We start from the raw sequence: 17,101 nt of genomic DNA, 5'->3' as shown, positions 1-17,101 counted from the left end.
TGTAGTATCCATAGTCACAATATACAGGAGTAATCCTACTTCACTGAAGTACATTTATGAAAGGATAGCATTGTACTACATTAAGGGTCATAAATTATCATGATACTGGTGAATGGATTTGTTAGAGAAAGTAAGTAAAGTGGTATTTAGTATGTGAGAATCATTTAACACTCAAAATTTTATTTTTTTCACTAACTTCTATGAAACTTTCTATTGTTTTCTTCTGGGATTTGACTTCTCCATTTGGCGAGCTGTTATCTCCATTTTGACAGCAGTTAACACCAAAGATCATCTTTCCGGAGGGCTATTCTACTGGAAAGCTTGAAGACAGCTGTGGTGGGATTTGCTTCACATTAAACCCAGTTTAGAGGGGAATGCAGAGTCCCCAGGTATGCTGTTAAAGCAGGGCACGTCAAAGTAATATCTTGCTTGGTTGCCACTTTGAACTGCTTTCTCTTTATATTGTTGAAGCAGATTTTTTCCCTCTACCATTAAAGGTATTAATTGTAAGTGCTTGAGAAGCACTTGTCACAAAGTACCTCTGCTCCTACTCCCATTTATTTAGTTGTAGCTTTCAAAACATAGAGAAATGACTGTTGTTTTATTTTTATATAACAGCACTTTAAAATGTTTCTTTTATGCTGTTCCTAAACAATGTCATAAAGTCATCTCCATTAGATATCTTTCTGCTTATTTCAAACATCAAAAATTATCCATATGTGTTGAATAATTTTCACACTATATGAAAGCTTCAGGTTTCCATACAATTTTTCCCAATCTAAAATTTTGAATCTACATGGTTTAAGTAGCCCAGACCTTTGGTACCCAGATATGGATGAATTAATCATCGATGACGAATACATATTTTATATAGTTTGAATTTTATTAATTTGTATTACGAAGGGAACTTCAGCCTGTTGTATTCCATGGGAAATCAATCATCTTATGTACAGTGTTTACTTCCCAGCTTTGCAACTGTAGTGGCTGGAAAGGATAAAGTAGTTTCCAGAATTTCAGTGTTAATTACAGTGTAGTACATCATTGGGACCCTTGTTTTAGAAAAGAAAACTTTTTCAAGATTTGTATTACATTGCCATCTACTTCAAATGCAGTTTAATTGTATAAGAAATACATTTTTTTACAATTTTGATTTTGAGTATTTTCCTACTAAACTATATCAAAGATATTTAATGTTTTGAAAGAAATAAAATGAATCACCCTAATAAATATTTTAAAATTGTTTTAGATCTAGGATATTGTAGCTGTTATTGTGATACTCTGTCAATTTTTATCTTCGGGGCCTCCAAGAAACCCATTTCCCAGTTTATGATGAAGACCATTTACAGCTTCATCACTCAATTAGGAATTGCCCTCAACCGCAGGAACCTGCATAAGTCAAGAGTATGCCCATTGCATGAATGCATCCTGAGATCCACTGTTGTCCTATGGTGGGGATACCAAAGTTGAACTCTTATAACTCATTTTGGAACTGTGTTGAAGGCTCATTTTAAGTCCAGAGCTATTTATGGAATCAGCAGAATCCTCGATTGTCACCTTATTGTTTGGCAGCTTTCCCCTCTTGTTTAATCTTGCATTTCTCCCTTCCTTACAGGTGTGTATCTCAAGAGCACCCCACAATAGAGATTCTGCCTGCAATCCTCCACTTCAAGGTCTGTTTCAGGAAACCTGTGTAACAGAGTTATGCATAGAGTGGTCTCAGGAAGCTGACTCTAACACAAAAATTTAGAGTTGGATCTTTTGCTGACATACTGAATATTCATAAGAGCATATGATGCATTTGTCTACCATAAACATGTCGTTTCAAAAAATCCTCAAAATTACCTTATAGAATATAATCTTAAAACTAGTGTGTAGGAATATTTCGTATCAGTTATTCAGTCTTCTTAATATCTGAATCCAAATTAATCTTCCATTCTGCTTTTATTTATAAATAATATGATTTATTGTCAGATTCAATAATTTATATTTTCATTTATTCTAAAGTAGGAAATACCAGCATAAAAATAAATTATTTGAAACAAATCACATTGTTGTCCCATTTCACCATTACTCACATGTAGAAGATACTATTTTTAACAAAAATAATAAGAAACAGAAACTACCATTTGTTAACTCATGCTTACTGGAAGCTTAGAAGGATTTTCTTATTTAACTTTCAATCAAGTTTTTCATGGACATTTTTGTTATTGACAGATAATTTTAATTTATCAAATCCTCACAGCAAATTATAGGTGCCATAATTAACAGATTTTTTTTTAAAACCTGATTCATAGAAAAGATTTAATGGTATGGTTTGGATCTTTGACCGCATCAAATCTCATGTTGAATTGTAATCCCCAGTGCTGAAAGTGGGGCCTGGTGGGAGGTGATTAAATTATGGAGGTGTAGTTCTCATGAATGGTATAACACCTTTCCCTTGATGCTGTCCTGTGATTGAGTTTTCATGACATGCGGTTGTTTAAAAGTGTGTGGAACCTTTCCCATCTCTCTCTTGCTCTTCCTGCAGCCATGTGAAGGCCTGTTCCCCCTTTGCCTTCTGCCGTGATTGTAAATTTCCTGAGGCCTCCCCAAAAGCTGAGCAGAGGTCAACATCATGCTTCCTTAACAGCCGATGGAATTATGAGTCAGTTAAATCTATTTTCCTTATGAATTACCAGTCTTCAGGTTTTCTTCATAGCAGTGAGGAAATGAACTAATTCAGCTAGTAAGTGACAAATATAAAAATAGCAAATAGCACAAGAAGATACTAAGCAAGACTAGGGGACTCTGGAACCTAAGGATTGCTGAAAGCATAGGTTTTTAAGAGTGTGGAGAAACTTAAGCCTGGTACACATTTAGGAACTCAATTACATAAGAAATAAAAATCATATATAGACTATTTAAATTTAGAAGAGGAAGAGGAGAGGAGAAAGATGAGGAAGAGGAGGAGGAAGAAGAAGACATTCTGGCTTAGCACATTTACTCCAGTCTATAAGGAAAGTTCAATTATACCCCTTCCCCACCAACCCTAAGAGGAGCTCTAATGTTCATAAGGGGCTTTCTCAAGGACTCAAATAAATCCTCAGGGATACAAAATAGGGTGGGATACTAAGCAATAGAGGTGTGTGGGTGTGTGTGTGTGTGTGTTAGACAAATAGATGAAAAATGTTATTTTAAGACATAATCATTTTGTTTAGAGTCTCTCTCTTTTTCTCTCAATTTTCTCTTTCTCTCCCTCTGTCTTTTTCTTTCTCACTTTCCCTTTGCAATACTAGTGAAGTAACGTAAAATGAAATGAGCATGGGATCTTTCTCTAGCTTGATAGATCGTTTGTTATTATTTGTTTCTTCATTACAAACTGCCCTGTTAAACGTTCATGGCTTAAAACAAAATAATTTATCTTGTTCCTGAAACTGAACTTTGGGCAGGGCCTAGGGTAAAGGTCTTATCTCTGTGTCAATTGGGTCAGCTGAGGAAACTCAACTGGGGCCACAGGTATAATTTTCAAGACAGCTCACAGATGTGGGTGATGGATGCTGTCAGTTGGTACCTCAGCTGTAACTGTCATTCAGGAGCTTCACTTCCTTTCCAAATGAGAGTCTCTACAAAACAGCTTATGTTCTCCATGTCATACTGGCAGTATCCTAAAAGCAAGTCTTCCAAGGGACAGGAAATAGAAGATGCTAATCTCTCTCTCTCTACCCACCCCTTACACTTTAAGTTCCGGGGTACATGTGCAGAATGTGCAGGTCTGTTACATAGGTATACATGTGCCATGGTGGTTTGCTGCACCTGTCAACTCATCACCTAAATTAGGTATTTCTCCTAATGCTGTCCCTCCCATAGGCCCCAGTCCCCCAAAAGGCCCCGGTGTGTGATGTTCCCCTCCCTGTGCCTCCCTGTGTTTTCCTTGTTCAACTCTCACTTGTAAGTGAGAACATGCAGTGTTTGGTTTTCTGTTCTTGTGTTAGTTTGCTGAGAATGATGCTTTCCAGCTTCATCCATGTCCCTGCAAAAGATAGGAACTCATCCTTTTTTTTTTTTTTTTTTTTTTTATAGCTGCAGAGTATGCCATGGTGTGTATGTGCCACATTTTCTTTATCCAGTCTGTCATTGATGGATATTTCGGTTGGTTCCAAGTCTTTGCTATTGTGAATAGTGCCTCAATAAACATACATATGCATGTGTCTTTATAGTGTCTTTATAGTGGAATAATTTATCATCCTTTGTGTATACAACCAATAATGGGATTGCTGGGTGATATGGAGTTTCTAGTTCTAGATCCCTGAGGAATCGCCAAACTGTCAAACTGTCTTCCACAATGTTTGAACTAATTTACACTCCCACCAACAGTGTAAAAGCATTCCTATTTCTCCACATCCTCTCCAGCATTCATTATTTCCTGACTTTTTAATGATCGCAATTCTAATTGGCATGAGATGGTATCTCATTGTGGTTTTGATTTGCATTTCTCTAATGACCAGTGATGATGAGGTTTTTTTCATGTTTATTGGCTCCACAAATGTGTTCTTTTGAGAAGTGTCTGTTCATATCCTTGTCCACTTTTTGATGGGATTATTTGTTGTTGTTGTTGTTTTTCTTGCAGATTTGTTTAAGTTCTTTGTAAATTCTGGATATTAGCCCTTTATCAGATGGATAGATTGCAAAACTTTTCTCACATTCTGTGTGTTGCGTGTTCATTCTGATGGTGGTTTCTTTTGCTGCACAGAAGCTCTGTAGTTTAATTAGATCCCATTTGTCAATTCTGGTTTTTGTTGCCATTGCTTTTGGTGTTTTAGACATAAAGTCTTTGGCCCATGCCTATGTCCTAAATGGTATTGCCCAGGTTTTCTTCTTGGATTTTTATGGTTTTTGTCAGCTTAAGGAGATTTTGGGCTGAGACGATGGGGTTTTCTAAATATACAATCATGTCATCTGCAAGCAGAAACAATTTGACTTCCTCTTTTCCTATTTGAATACCCTTTATTTCTTTCACTTGCCTGACTACCCTGACCAGAATTTCCCACACTATGTTGAATAGGAGTGGTGAGAGAGGGCATCCTTGTCTTCTGCCAGTTTTCGAAGGGCGTACTTCCAGTTTCTGCCCATTCAGTATGATATCGGCTGTGGATCTGTCATAAATAGCTGTTATTATTTTGAGATACACTTCATCAATACCTAGTTTATTCAGTTTTTAGCATGATGGACTGTTGAATATTGTTGAACGCCTTTTCTGCATCTATTGAGATAATCGTATGGTTTTTGACATTGATTCTGTTTATGTGATGGATTACATTTATTGATTTGTGTGTGTTGAACCAGGCTTGCATCCCAGGTATGAAGCCGAGTTGATCTTGTGAGTAAGCTTTTTGATGTGCTGCTGGATTTGGTTTGCCAGTATTTTATTGAGGATTTTCACAATGATGTTCATCAGGAATACTGGCCTAAAATTTTCCTTTTTTGTTGTGTTCTCTTCCAGGTTTTGGTATCAGGATGATGCTGGCTTCATAAAATGAGTTAGGGAGGATTCCCTCTTTTTCTGTTGTTTGGAATATTTTCAGAAGAAATGGTGCTGGCTCCTCTTTGTAACTCTGGCTGTGAATCCGTCTGGTCCTGGACATTTTTGGGGTGGTAGGCTATTAATTATTGCCTCGATTTCAAAAGTAGTTGTTGGTCTATTTAGGGATTCTACTTCTTTCTGGTTTAGTCTTGGGAGGGTGTATATGTCTAGGAATTTATCCATTTCATCTAGATTTTCTAGTTTATTTGTGGAGAGGTGTTTATAGTATTCTCTGATGGTAGTTTGTACTTCTATGGGATGAGTAGTGATATCCTTTATATCATTTTTTATTGCATCCATTTGATTCTTCTCTCTTTTCTTCTTCATTAGTCTGACTAGCGGTCTATTTTGTTGATCTTTTTAAAAATCCAGCTCCTTGATTCACTGATTTTTTTGAAGTGTTTTTCATGTCTTTATCTCTTTCAATTCTGCTCTGATCTTAGTTATTTCTTGTCTTCTGCTTGCTTTTGAATTTATTTGCTGTTGCTTGTCTAGTTTTTTAATTTTGATGTTAGGCTGTCCATTTTACGTCTTTCCTACTTTCTCTTGTAGGCATTTGGTGATATAAATTTGCCTCTACACACTGTTTTAAATGTGTCCTAGAGATTCTGGTACGTTGTGTCTTCGTTCTCATTGGTTTCAAAGAACAGCTTTATTTCTGCCTTCTTTACGTTATTTGCCCAGTAGTCATTCAGGAACAGGTTGCTCTGTTTCCATGTAATTGTGTGGTTTTGAGTAAGTTTCTTAATCTTGAGTTTTATTTTGATTGGTCTGAGAGACTGTCATGATTTCTGTTCTTTTGCATTTGCTGGGCACAATGGCTCATGCCTGTAATCTCAGCACTTTGGGAGACTGAGGCGGGAGTGCCGCTTAAGCTCAGGAGTTTAAGACCAGCCTGGGCAACAGGGGGAAAACCCATCTCTACAAAAAATTGTTCTAAAAATTAGCCAGGTACGGTGACATGTGCCTATAGTTCTAGTTACTCACTTGCTATTTAGGAACTTAGGAATTTTTCAGTGGAATTCATGTAAAGAAAGACCATGGGCATTTGTAATGGATTTAGCATTCATCATTTGACTGCATGACTCACCCCTAGAACCATAACTTTACTAATGATTTTTTCAGATACTACTCAGCTCAGAACTGAGCCTAACCAGCAACCCACCCTCAGCCATTCAGTGGTCTTTTGTTCTGCTCTATTCCTCCTGAAAGTCCATTACTCTCAGAAGGTGATGAAAACTTGCATTTCTTTTTCTTTTTTCTTCCTAGAGACAGGGTCTTGCTCTGTCACCCAGGCTGCAGTGCAGTGGTGCGATCATGGCTCACTGCAGCCTGAAATCCCTGGGCTCAAACAATCCTCCCGCCTCAGCCTCTCAAGTAGCTGGGACTACAGACATTTGCCCCTATGCCCAGCTAACTTCTTTCTTTTTTATTGTACAGATGGGATCTTGCTATGTTGCCCAGGATGGTGTTAAACTCCCGGCCTCAAGTGATCTTTCTGCCTCAGCTTCCCAAAGTGCTGGGATTATATGCAGGTGGGAGCCACCTGTGTTCAACCACTGTTTTCTTTCTTTCTTTTTTTTCTTTTGGAGACGGAATCTTGTTCTGTCACCCAGGCTGGAATGCAGTGGCATGATCTCAGCTCACTTCATCCTCCACCTCCCTGGTTCATGCAATTCCCCTGTCTTAGCCTCATGAATAGTTGGCATTACAGGCGCATGCCACCATGCCTGGCTAATTTTTTGTATTTTAGTAGAGACAGGATTTTGCCATGTTGGCCAGGCTGGTGTCAAACTCCTGACCTCAGGTGATCTACCCGTCTCAGCCTCCCAAATTGTGGAATTACAGGCATGAGCCCCAGTGCCTGGCCCCCTTTTAAAATAATGATTTTATTGAAATATGATTAGCATATCATACAATTTATTTATGAAAGTATGCAATTCAGGCTGGGTGCAGTGTCTAATTCCTATCATGCTAAGACTTTGAGAGGCTGAGGGAGGTGGATCACTTGAGTTCAGGAGTTTGAGACTGGCTTGGGCAACAAGACTAAACAGCATCTCTATTAAAAATACAAAAATTAACTGGGTGTGCTGGCTCATGACTGTAGTCCCAACTACTCGGGGACATGAGGCTGGAAGATCACTAGAGCCCAGAAGGCATAGGTTGCAATGAGACCAGATGGTGCCACTGCACTACCGCGTGGGTGACAGAAGGAGACCTTGTCTCTAAATAACTAAAGAAAAAAGGAAGTTTGCAATTAAGTGGTTTTTAGAATATTCAAAGAGCTGTGTATTCCTCACCACAGTCACTTTTAGAAGTGATTGCCCACTTACAAGTTACCCATTTATGAGTGAGAAACCCTCACTTACTAGCTGCTACCTCCTACTTCCTCCACATTCCCGTGTCTTTATAGACAACCACTGATTTATTTTCTGTCACTGTAGTTTTGCCTAATCTGGACCTTTTATAGAAATAGTATTGTACAATATGTGAGCTTTTGTAGTTTGCTTTTTTTTCCCCCCTTAGCACAATATTTTCAAATTTCTTTCATATCATGGTGTGTATCAGTATTCTTTTCCTTTTGTAGTTGAATAATAGCTTATGTTTATACATTCATCAGTTGATGGACATTTGTGTTGTTTCTGTGTATTGACCATCATGAGTAATACTGCTATGAACAAGCATATGCAAGTTTTAGTGAGAATATATATTTTTATTTCTCTTGGATTTACACCCAGGAGTGAAATTGTTGCATTATGTGATAACTATACATTCAGCCTTTGAGAAACGGTCTCATTGTTTTTCAAAGTGGTTACACCAGTCAGGCATAGTGGCTCACACCTTTAATCTCAGGTATTTGAGAGACTTGAGTTTGGAGGATTGCTTTAGCCCTGGGGTTCAGGACCAGCCTGGGCAACATAGGGAGACAATATCTTGATTTTTAAAAAACTCAAATGACAAGAAAAGAAACACTCAAATTGATTACACCATTTTATGTTCCCACCAGTAATGTGTGTGGGTTCCAATTCTTCCACATTCTCGCCAACTTTTTTCTTTCTTTTTTTTTTTTTTTTTTTTTTTTTGTGGAGACAAAAACCTTGCTCTGTCATGGAGGCTGGAGTGCAGTGGTATGAACATGGCCAGTGCAGCCATGATCTCCCAGGCACAAGTGATCCTGTCACCTGAGCCTCCCAAGTAGCTGGGACTTACAGCTGAATGCCATCATGTGTGGCTGATTTTTACATTTTTTGGTGGAGATTAGGTTCTGACATGTAGCCCAGGTCTGTGTCAAACTCCCGAGCTCAAGTGATCTGCCTGCTTCCGCCTCCCAAAGTGCTGGGATTACAGGTGTGTACCACCACACCCGACTGGTGTAACCACTTTGAAAAATAGCCACTGAGCCCGGTCTTCACCAATATACCAATATTTGTTATACCTTTTTTTTTACTTATTATTTTTTATTTTTAAAACCTTAGATTTTTTTCTGTCTTAATAATTATAATAACAGACAATTTTGTAGTAAAGTCCCCCAAAAAAGTATTTGTTGTTTAACTGAAATAGTTTTTTTTTAAAATCTGGACATATATTTTGTCACTTTCATTTTGTTTTTAGTTTTTATTTAATTTTTTTTTAATTTTTTTTATTTTAATAGGTGTTTGTGAAACAGGTGGTGTTTGGTTCCATGAATAAGTTCTTTGGTTTTGACTTCTGAAATTTTGTAGTACCCCTCATTATCCATTAAATTATATATTAAGTCATTATAAAATCATTAATAAATTAAAGACTTTAATAAAATGGAAATTTCATTTTTAACTTGCAACCTGAGAAATAACTGTCAAAAAAAAATTAGAGAAATTACCACATTAAAGTTTTAAAATTTTGAACCTAACAATGAACACTCAAGTGTACCTAAGAACCACCAGCCCACTCAAGGTGAACAAAACTAATGAGAAGGCAAAACCAAGAAAACCAAATTCATGATTATTCGGTGTTCTGTAATGCTGTTTTATCTTGGGAGTCACAGGAAATGGTTATTATTATTATTATTATTTTGATATGGAATCTCTGTCACCCAGGCTGGAGTGCAGTGGTACAATCTCGGCTCACTGCAACCTCTACCTCTCAGGTTCAAGTGATTCTCCTGCCTCAGCCTCCAGAGTAGTTGGGATTACAGGCATGCTCCACCATGCCTGGCTAACTTTTGTATTTTTATTAGAGACAGAGTTTCACCTTGTTGGCCAGGCTGGTCTCAAACTCCTGACCTCAAGCAATCCACCTGCCTCGGTCTCCCAAAGTGCTGGAATTACAGGCATAGGCCACTGCACTCAGCTGAAAATAATTAATTTTATGCACATTCCAAGTCAGAATACATTCTATTTTTGAGTATTTGATGACTTTAGGATACTGTGTTAACTCTTAATTGAATTAATACAAGTTTAGATGTAAAGATCATGTTTATGTTGACTAAAAATTATTAATGTTTTATGTATATGAAAGTAGTAATGTCATAGTTTTTATACTTGTAGAATACTTTGAAATATATATTAGCTAATATTTTATATTCATTTTGGGTTTTCACATTATTGTTAGACAGATCCAGGGAAAACTAATGCTTTGTGAATACCCAAATCTTAAGCATTTTGCTGGATGCATTCATAAATATTTTATTTAAAAAGAACATTAATTGAAGTTTTACACCATTTTATGATTCATCAAACACAGCAACTGAATACTGGCATATAGCAACATTACAGAGGTTAGTCTAAGATAAAACTCATAAAAGGGTAAAAGGAAGGAAAGCAGAAAGGATACCAGGCTGTGTAAAGATTTTAAAAACAGGCCAGGTGAGGTGGCTCACACCTGGAATTTCAGCACCTTGGGAGGCTGAGGCGGGCAGATCACGAGGTCAGGAGATCGAGACTCATCCTGGCTAACATGGTAAAACCCTGCCTCTACTAAAAGTGCAAAAATTAGCTGGGTGTGGTAGTGTGCACCTGTAGTTCCAGCTACTCAGGAGGCTGAGGCAGGAGAATCACTTGAACCTGAGAGTTGGAACTTGCAGTGAGCCGAGCTCACGGCACTGCACTCCAGCCTGGGCAACAGAGCGAGACTCCATCTCAAAAATAAATAAATAAATAAATAAATAAATAAATAAAATAAAGATTTCAAAAACAAACTTCATATGTCTGAACCTTTGCCTGGAGTTTCGTGTTTTGTGTAAAGCATTTTGTAAGTAGAGGACTCGTGAGTGCTATAAGGCACCTAGTACACTACAATGGCACAGACGTGGCAGATACTCAATGAAATGATTTTAACTTCTGATATATGTTATCTTCATCGTTCATTTATTAAACTAGTGAAAATCAGCCAATAGATGGAGTGACATTAACCTGTGAAACTTCCAAGATCCCATCCAAGCTTAGTGTCCTCTGAAGTTCTCCGTAATTTATTGTCTGTTCCAACCAACATTTAGCATAAGCTACAGCTTATATTGTTAATCATCCTTCTATGTTTATGTGCTGACTTGCAAATAAATGGACCTATGTGGCCTTTATCTTCACAGCCCTAATACTTGTCTACATAATTTAATAACTTTGTTATAAACCTGATGCTTCATAAAATTATGTCTTTATCAACTGTGTTCTGGAAAAGAATTACACAATTTTGCTTAAGCTTTTCTGACTATCCATTGCCTACTGAATACAGTAAGTTCTTATTTAGTGTGAGGATTTAATACATTCTTGAAAACTGTGTGAAAAACTGTGGTAAAATCATTTTACCATTTTACCATAGCCTAATTGATAGAAATAGTTAATTTTCTATGGCATATTTCTGGTCACAAAAACATCACCAAAGTTAAAAGGACCCAAAACACTTACAGTATTAAACACTGAAATAAATGTGAGCTCTACATACATTTAAGAAAAATTAGGTCGGGCGTGGTGGCTCATGACTATAATCTCAGCACAAGAGGATCACTTGAGGTCAGTAGATTGAGAGCCGCCTGGCCAACATGGCAAAACTCTGTCTCCACTAAAAATACAAAATATTAGCCGGGTGTGAGGCTGAAGCAGGAGAATCACCTGAACATGGGGGAAGTGGAGGTGGCAGTGAGCTGAGATCGAGCCACTGAACTCCAGCCTGGGTGACAGAGCAAGACATCATTTCCAAAAATAAATAAATAAATAAAAATACATACATAAGTAAATAAATAAAAGAAAAATTAATTAAAATGTTACCAGGGCCACCCTGATGAAATAACTGTGAAAGTTCTTTTTCTTACTGTGTTTCTTTAGTTTCTTTATTTTATTTGTAGGCACAGCTATATAAAAAAACCAGATGGCCCAACAGCGCCAGAGCTTCTCCACCCCTGACCAGATATCAGAAGGGGGTAGGATACCCAACCAGCACAAACTTGAACAGGTGACCCCTAGTTGCTTTTAGATCTTTTTTTTTCTTTTCTTTTTTTTTTTTTTTTTTAAGACAGAGCCTTACTCTGTCACCCAGGCTTGGGTGCAGGGGCACCATCTCGGCTCACTGCAATCTCCGGCTTCCAGGTTCAAGCGATTCTCCTCCTCAGCCTCCCAAGTAGCTGGGATTACAGGTGTGTACCACCTTGCCTGGCTAATTTTTTTTGTGTGTGTGTGTTCTTTTTTATAGAGACCAGGTTTCACCACGTTGGCCAAGCTGGTCTCTAACCCCTAACCTTAGATAATCCACTCACCTCAGCCGGCCTCCTAAAGATGTATGTTTATGCACTGAACCTGTGCCCCTAGAGTCCCACCCTGCCCAGTTCTGAAAAACCGCTGATAAAATTGTGTATTAATTCTAGTGATATTCTAGTGACATTTTCGTGAATCCTTTTTTTTTTTAACAGAAAATTATTTCATTTGCTATAATGACAGTTCTACTTTTATTTTACAATCTGGACAATTTTTTTTCTGTTGTAGAATTTCCCTGGCTAATACCTTCAGTGCAATGCTGAATAGAGTGGTTAAAGTGGAAACTCTTGATTTCTCAAACTTTCAGGTAAAGAAGCACAAGTCTGTCACCATTAAGTGTGATATTAGCTGTAGGTTTTTTATAGATACCTCTTAGTAGGTCTCAGAATTTTCTTCTATTAGTGGTTTGCTGGGGGTTTTGTCAGGAAAGGATGCTATCTGTAACTTTCTCTGCACCTATTTAAAGGATCACTTTTTGTTCTTTACTAACATTGGGCATTATCTTGATTGAATTTTAAATGCTAAGTCACAACTACATTTACAAAACAATCACATTTTTTCCTGGTGTGTATTCATATTTTATGTACATGGATTTAGCATGCTGAAGTTTTCTGAGGCTGCATTTGTCTACATGAATATGGCACATTTGCCCACAGACCTTCTGTTTATACTTGTGTCTGGGCCTTAGTATTACTGTACTCTAGAATGAATTGGAAAAGTTCCCTCTATTTCATTTTTTGGAAGTATTTTCTGCTGAAGAATTACTATGAATTATTTATTGAATATTGGTAGAACGTTTTATATAGGTTATTTTCCCCTGGACTTTTCTTTGTGAAAATATTTTAAATGAATGTTTTTGCTTCACTTGGGTGACAATTCATAATATATAAATATTTATTTTATATTATACTTTTCAGTTTATGTTTATAATTTGTACATGCAAGATATTAATTTCTAATTTATAACATTCCATGTGTAATAGATTTTCTAGGCTGTTAACACGAAAAATTCAGAAATAATAGAGAGTGAGGCTTCAGCCCAATCAATGAATGACCCAAAGTCTGTCTATTATAGGATGGATCATTTAAATATGATATTGTCCTTAATGTTTGCATTTATTATGTGAGGAAAATAAGTTACTGAATCTAAAGGAAATTAGTAAAACTACCAGTTAACTTTGGATTTTCTCAAGAGGGCAAACCAAGTAGACCTTCTAATTTTTGTTGATAATTACATAAGACAGAAACATAATTTTTAATTAGAACAAACAGTATGCCACTTGAAGAATGGCATGAAGATGAAAATTTGATGAATAATTTTACTAGTACTTGCTTAGTGCATGCAGTATGTTAGGCAAGATTCTAAGCCTATAAATATATACCTCATGTATAATTGTTTAAAATAAGGATACCTCAGATTGATGAGCAGTGAAAAACTGACATATTCTCAATTTTAGTAACTTTAAAACTGTCATAAAAATTTACTGTTTTGATTTACAATAACTGTGCATAAAACTATTAACTTCTTTAGAAAGTTTGATTTGGCATGGAGATAAATTGTTGCACAATTGAAAAGTAACCATAGACACATTATTATCAAATACCAAACAAAAGCATTTAAAAAAAGATTAGGACTAAAAGATTCCATAGAATTTGTCACAACAAAAATACAACAGAACACACTTTTAGGTACTGTGATATGTTAATAAAAACTATCAATGTATAAACACAGGCCAGTGTGCTCATCAATATATGAAAAAATTTTAGAACTAGTAAACGAAGTCAGTAGGTTTGCAGGTTACTATATCAATGTACAAAAAATCAATTGCATTTTTATACCCCAACAACAAATATCTGGGAAAAATCAAGAAGACAGTTACATTTACCATAACATCTAAAATAATAAAGTATTAGGTTGTTAATGACAAAAACCACAATTACATTCGCACCAACCTAACACTTAGAAATAAATAAAGAAGGTAAAAGATTTGTACAACAAAAACTGTAAACTATTAGTGGAGGCAATTATAGAAAAAACAAATTTAAAAATACTTAGTGCTCATGGATTAGAAAAATTAGTATTAAAACATTCATACTGTTCAGGCACGGTGGCTCATGCCTGTAATGCCAGCACTTTGGGAGACTGAGGCGGGTGAATCATGAGGTCAGGAGATTGAGACCATCCTGGCCAAAATGGTGAAACTCTGTCTCTGCTAAAAATACAAAAATTAGCTGGGTGTGGTGGCACGTGCCTGTACTACCAGCCACTCGGGAGGCTGAAGCATGAGAATCGCTTGAGCCTAGGAGGCAGGGGTTGCAGTGAGCTGAGATTGCGCCACTGCACTCCAGCCTGGTGACAGAGTGAGACTCCATCTTAAAAAAACAAGACGAATAAAAAAAATAAAACATTCATACTACTGAAATTGGTGTATATAGCATTTTCAACAAAAATTTTTTAAAATCCACAGTTTGTATGGAATTATAAAAGACCTCAAATAAAGCAATTTTGAGTAAGAGGGACAAAGCAAGAAGCAGTATGCTGCCTAATTTCAAGCTGTATAGCAAAGCTGTAGTCATCAAAACTGCAAAATATTGGCATAAACACAAACACATAAGCCAATGGAACAGAATAGAGAGCTTAGATATATATATTTTATATATATGTGTGTGTGTATATATATATATAAAAAATATATCCATGTGTATGTAGTCAATACATTTTCAACAAGGCATATAAACACACAATGGTGACAGAATAAACTCTTCAATAAATGGTGATGGGACAACGGGATATCCATATGCAAAAACAAATTGCACCCAACCTTTACAGCATACATAAAATTAATTTAAAATATATTGAAAACTTAAACATTGGACTTGAAAACCATAAATCTTCCAGAAGACAACACTGAGCAAAATTCTTCGGCATTGATCCTAGCAATAGTTTTTTGTTGTTGTTGTTTGGTTTTGTTTTTTTTTTTTTTTTGTATTTTACACCAAAAACACAGGAAAAAAAAGTGGGACTACATCAAACTAAAAAGTTGCTACTGCAAAGCAAAAGACTGTCAGTGACATTAAAAGGCTATGTACAGAATTGGAGAAAAATACCTGTGTGACAAATATCAGATAAAGGATTAGTGTTCAAAATCTGCAAGAGACTCATACAACTTAAGCCCCCCAAATAAAAATAACAATGAAAAGTAACACATTGTTTTAAAAAGTGGCCAGAAAGCTAGTTTTTTTTTTTAAAAGAAGCCATTAGTAAGTCTGAAAAAACTGCAAATCAAAACCACAACGAGTTAGCATTCAAACACATATTAAGGTGATATTTATAAAAAATTCAAAAGAAAGCAAGTGTTGTCAAGAATACAAAGAAAAGAGACCCTTGTACACTGTCACTGGGAGTGTAAATTGGTAAAACCATTATGGAAAATGGCATGGAATTTCATCAGATAATTAAAAATAAAACTATCACGTGAATCAGCAATCTCACATCTAAGTAAATATCCAAAGAACATAAAGTCACTATCTTGAAGATATAGAAGAGATATTTTCACTCCTATGTTTATTGAAACATCATTAACTGTAGATAAGGGGGCCGGGTGCAGTGGTTTATGCCTGTAATCCCAGCTCTTTGGGAGGCCAAGGTGTGTGGATCAGGAGGTCAGAAGTTCAAGACCAGCCTGGCCAATATGATGAAAGCCCGTCTCTACTCAAAATTCAAAAATTAGCTGGGTGATAGCAGGCACCCGTAGTCCCAGTTACTCAGGAGGCTGAGGCAGGAGAATTGCTTGAACCTGGGAGGCAGAGGTTGCAGTGAGCTTCGATTGTGCCACTGCACCCCAGCCTGGGCAACAGAGTGAGACTCCATAGGCTGGGTAACGTAGCAAGACCATGTCCCCACAAATTAGCTAGGCATGGTGGTGTATTGCTGTGGTCCTTCCTATTTTGGAGGCTGAGGTGGGGGAATAATTTATGCCCAAAATTTAGAGGTTACAGTGAGCTATAATCATGCCACTGCACTCCAGCCTGTTGTTATATCTAGCAACAACAATATAAAGGAAATTTTACATATATATATTGTATGTATATGTGTGTGTGTGTGTGTGTGAGAGAGAGAGAGAGGGAGAGACAGAGAGAGAGAGGCACAATTCAGGCCTTGAAAAATATCTTGGCATTTACAACCACACGGATCATCTAGAGGGCGCTATGCTAAGTGAAATAAGCCAGACACAGAAAGATGAACACTGCATTATCTCAATTATATGTGGAATCTAAAAAAGGGCCTGAATTGTGGTTACAGAGAGTAGAATGGCAGTGACCAAGGGCTGTGGCTTGGGGGAATGAGATATTGGCCAAATGGTAGGTACAAGCCTGTTTCATAAGATGAGTGAGTACTGGAGACCTAATGTACAGCATGGAGGCTACAGCTAATGTATAGGTACATTTTATTAATAAAGAAGATCTCAAATCTTCTTACCACACCAACAGTAACTATGGGAAGTGATGAATATGTTATTTAGCTTGATTGTGGTAATAATTTTATTATATGTATTTACATATATGTAAACATCACATTGTATGCCTTAAATATACACAATTTTTAATTGTCAATTATAGCACATGTGGGAAAATATTGTGCAACAATATAATATCTAATTACATGTAAATTTCATTTAAAACCCTTTAAAATAAATTCTAGGTTAACTGCAAAATCCAAATTGACATATTTCCAGTCAGGGAGGTTCTAACAAACAAGCATAGTATAAAAACTAAAACTGGATATTTAGCTAAAGTACTTTTAATAAATAAGAGTAAAT

The sequence above is a fragment of the Chlorocebus sabaeus genome, chromosome 2 (assembly GCF_047675955.1).
Source record: "Chlorocebus sabaeus isolate Y175 chromosome 2, mChlSab1.0.hap1, whole genome shotgun sequence".
NCBI classification, from domain to species: Eukaryota; Metazoa; Chordata; class Mammalia; order Primates; family Cercopithecidae; genus Chlorocebus; species Chlorocebus sabaeus.
Note: the sequence above shows the minus strand (reverse complement) of the source record.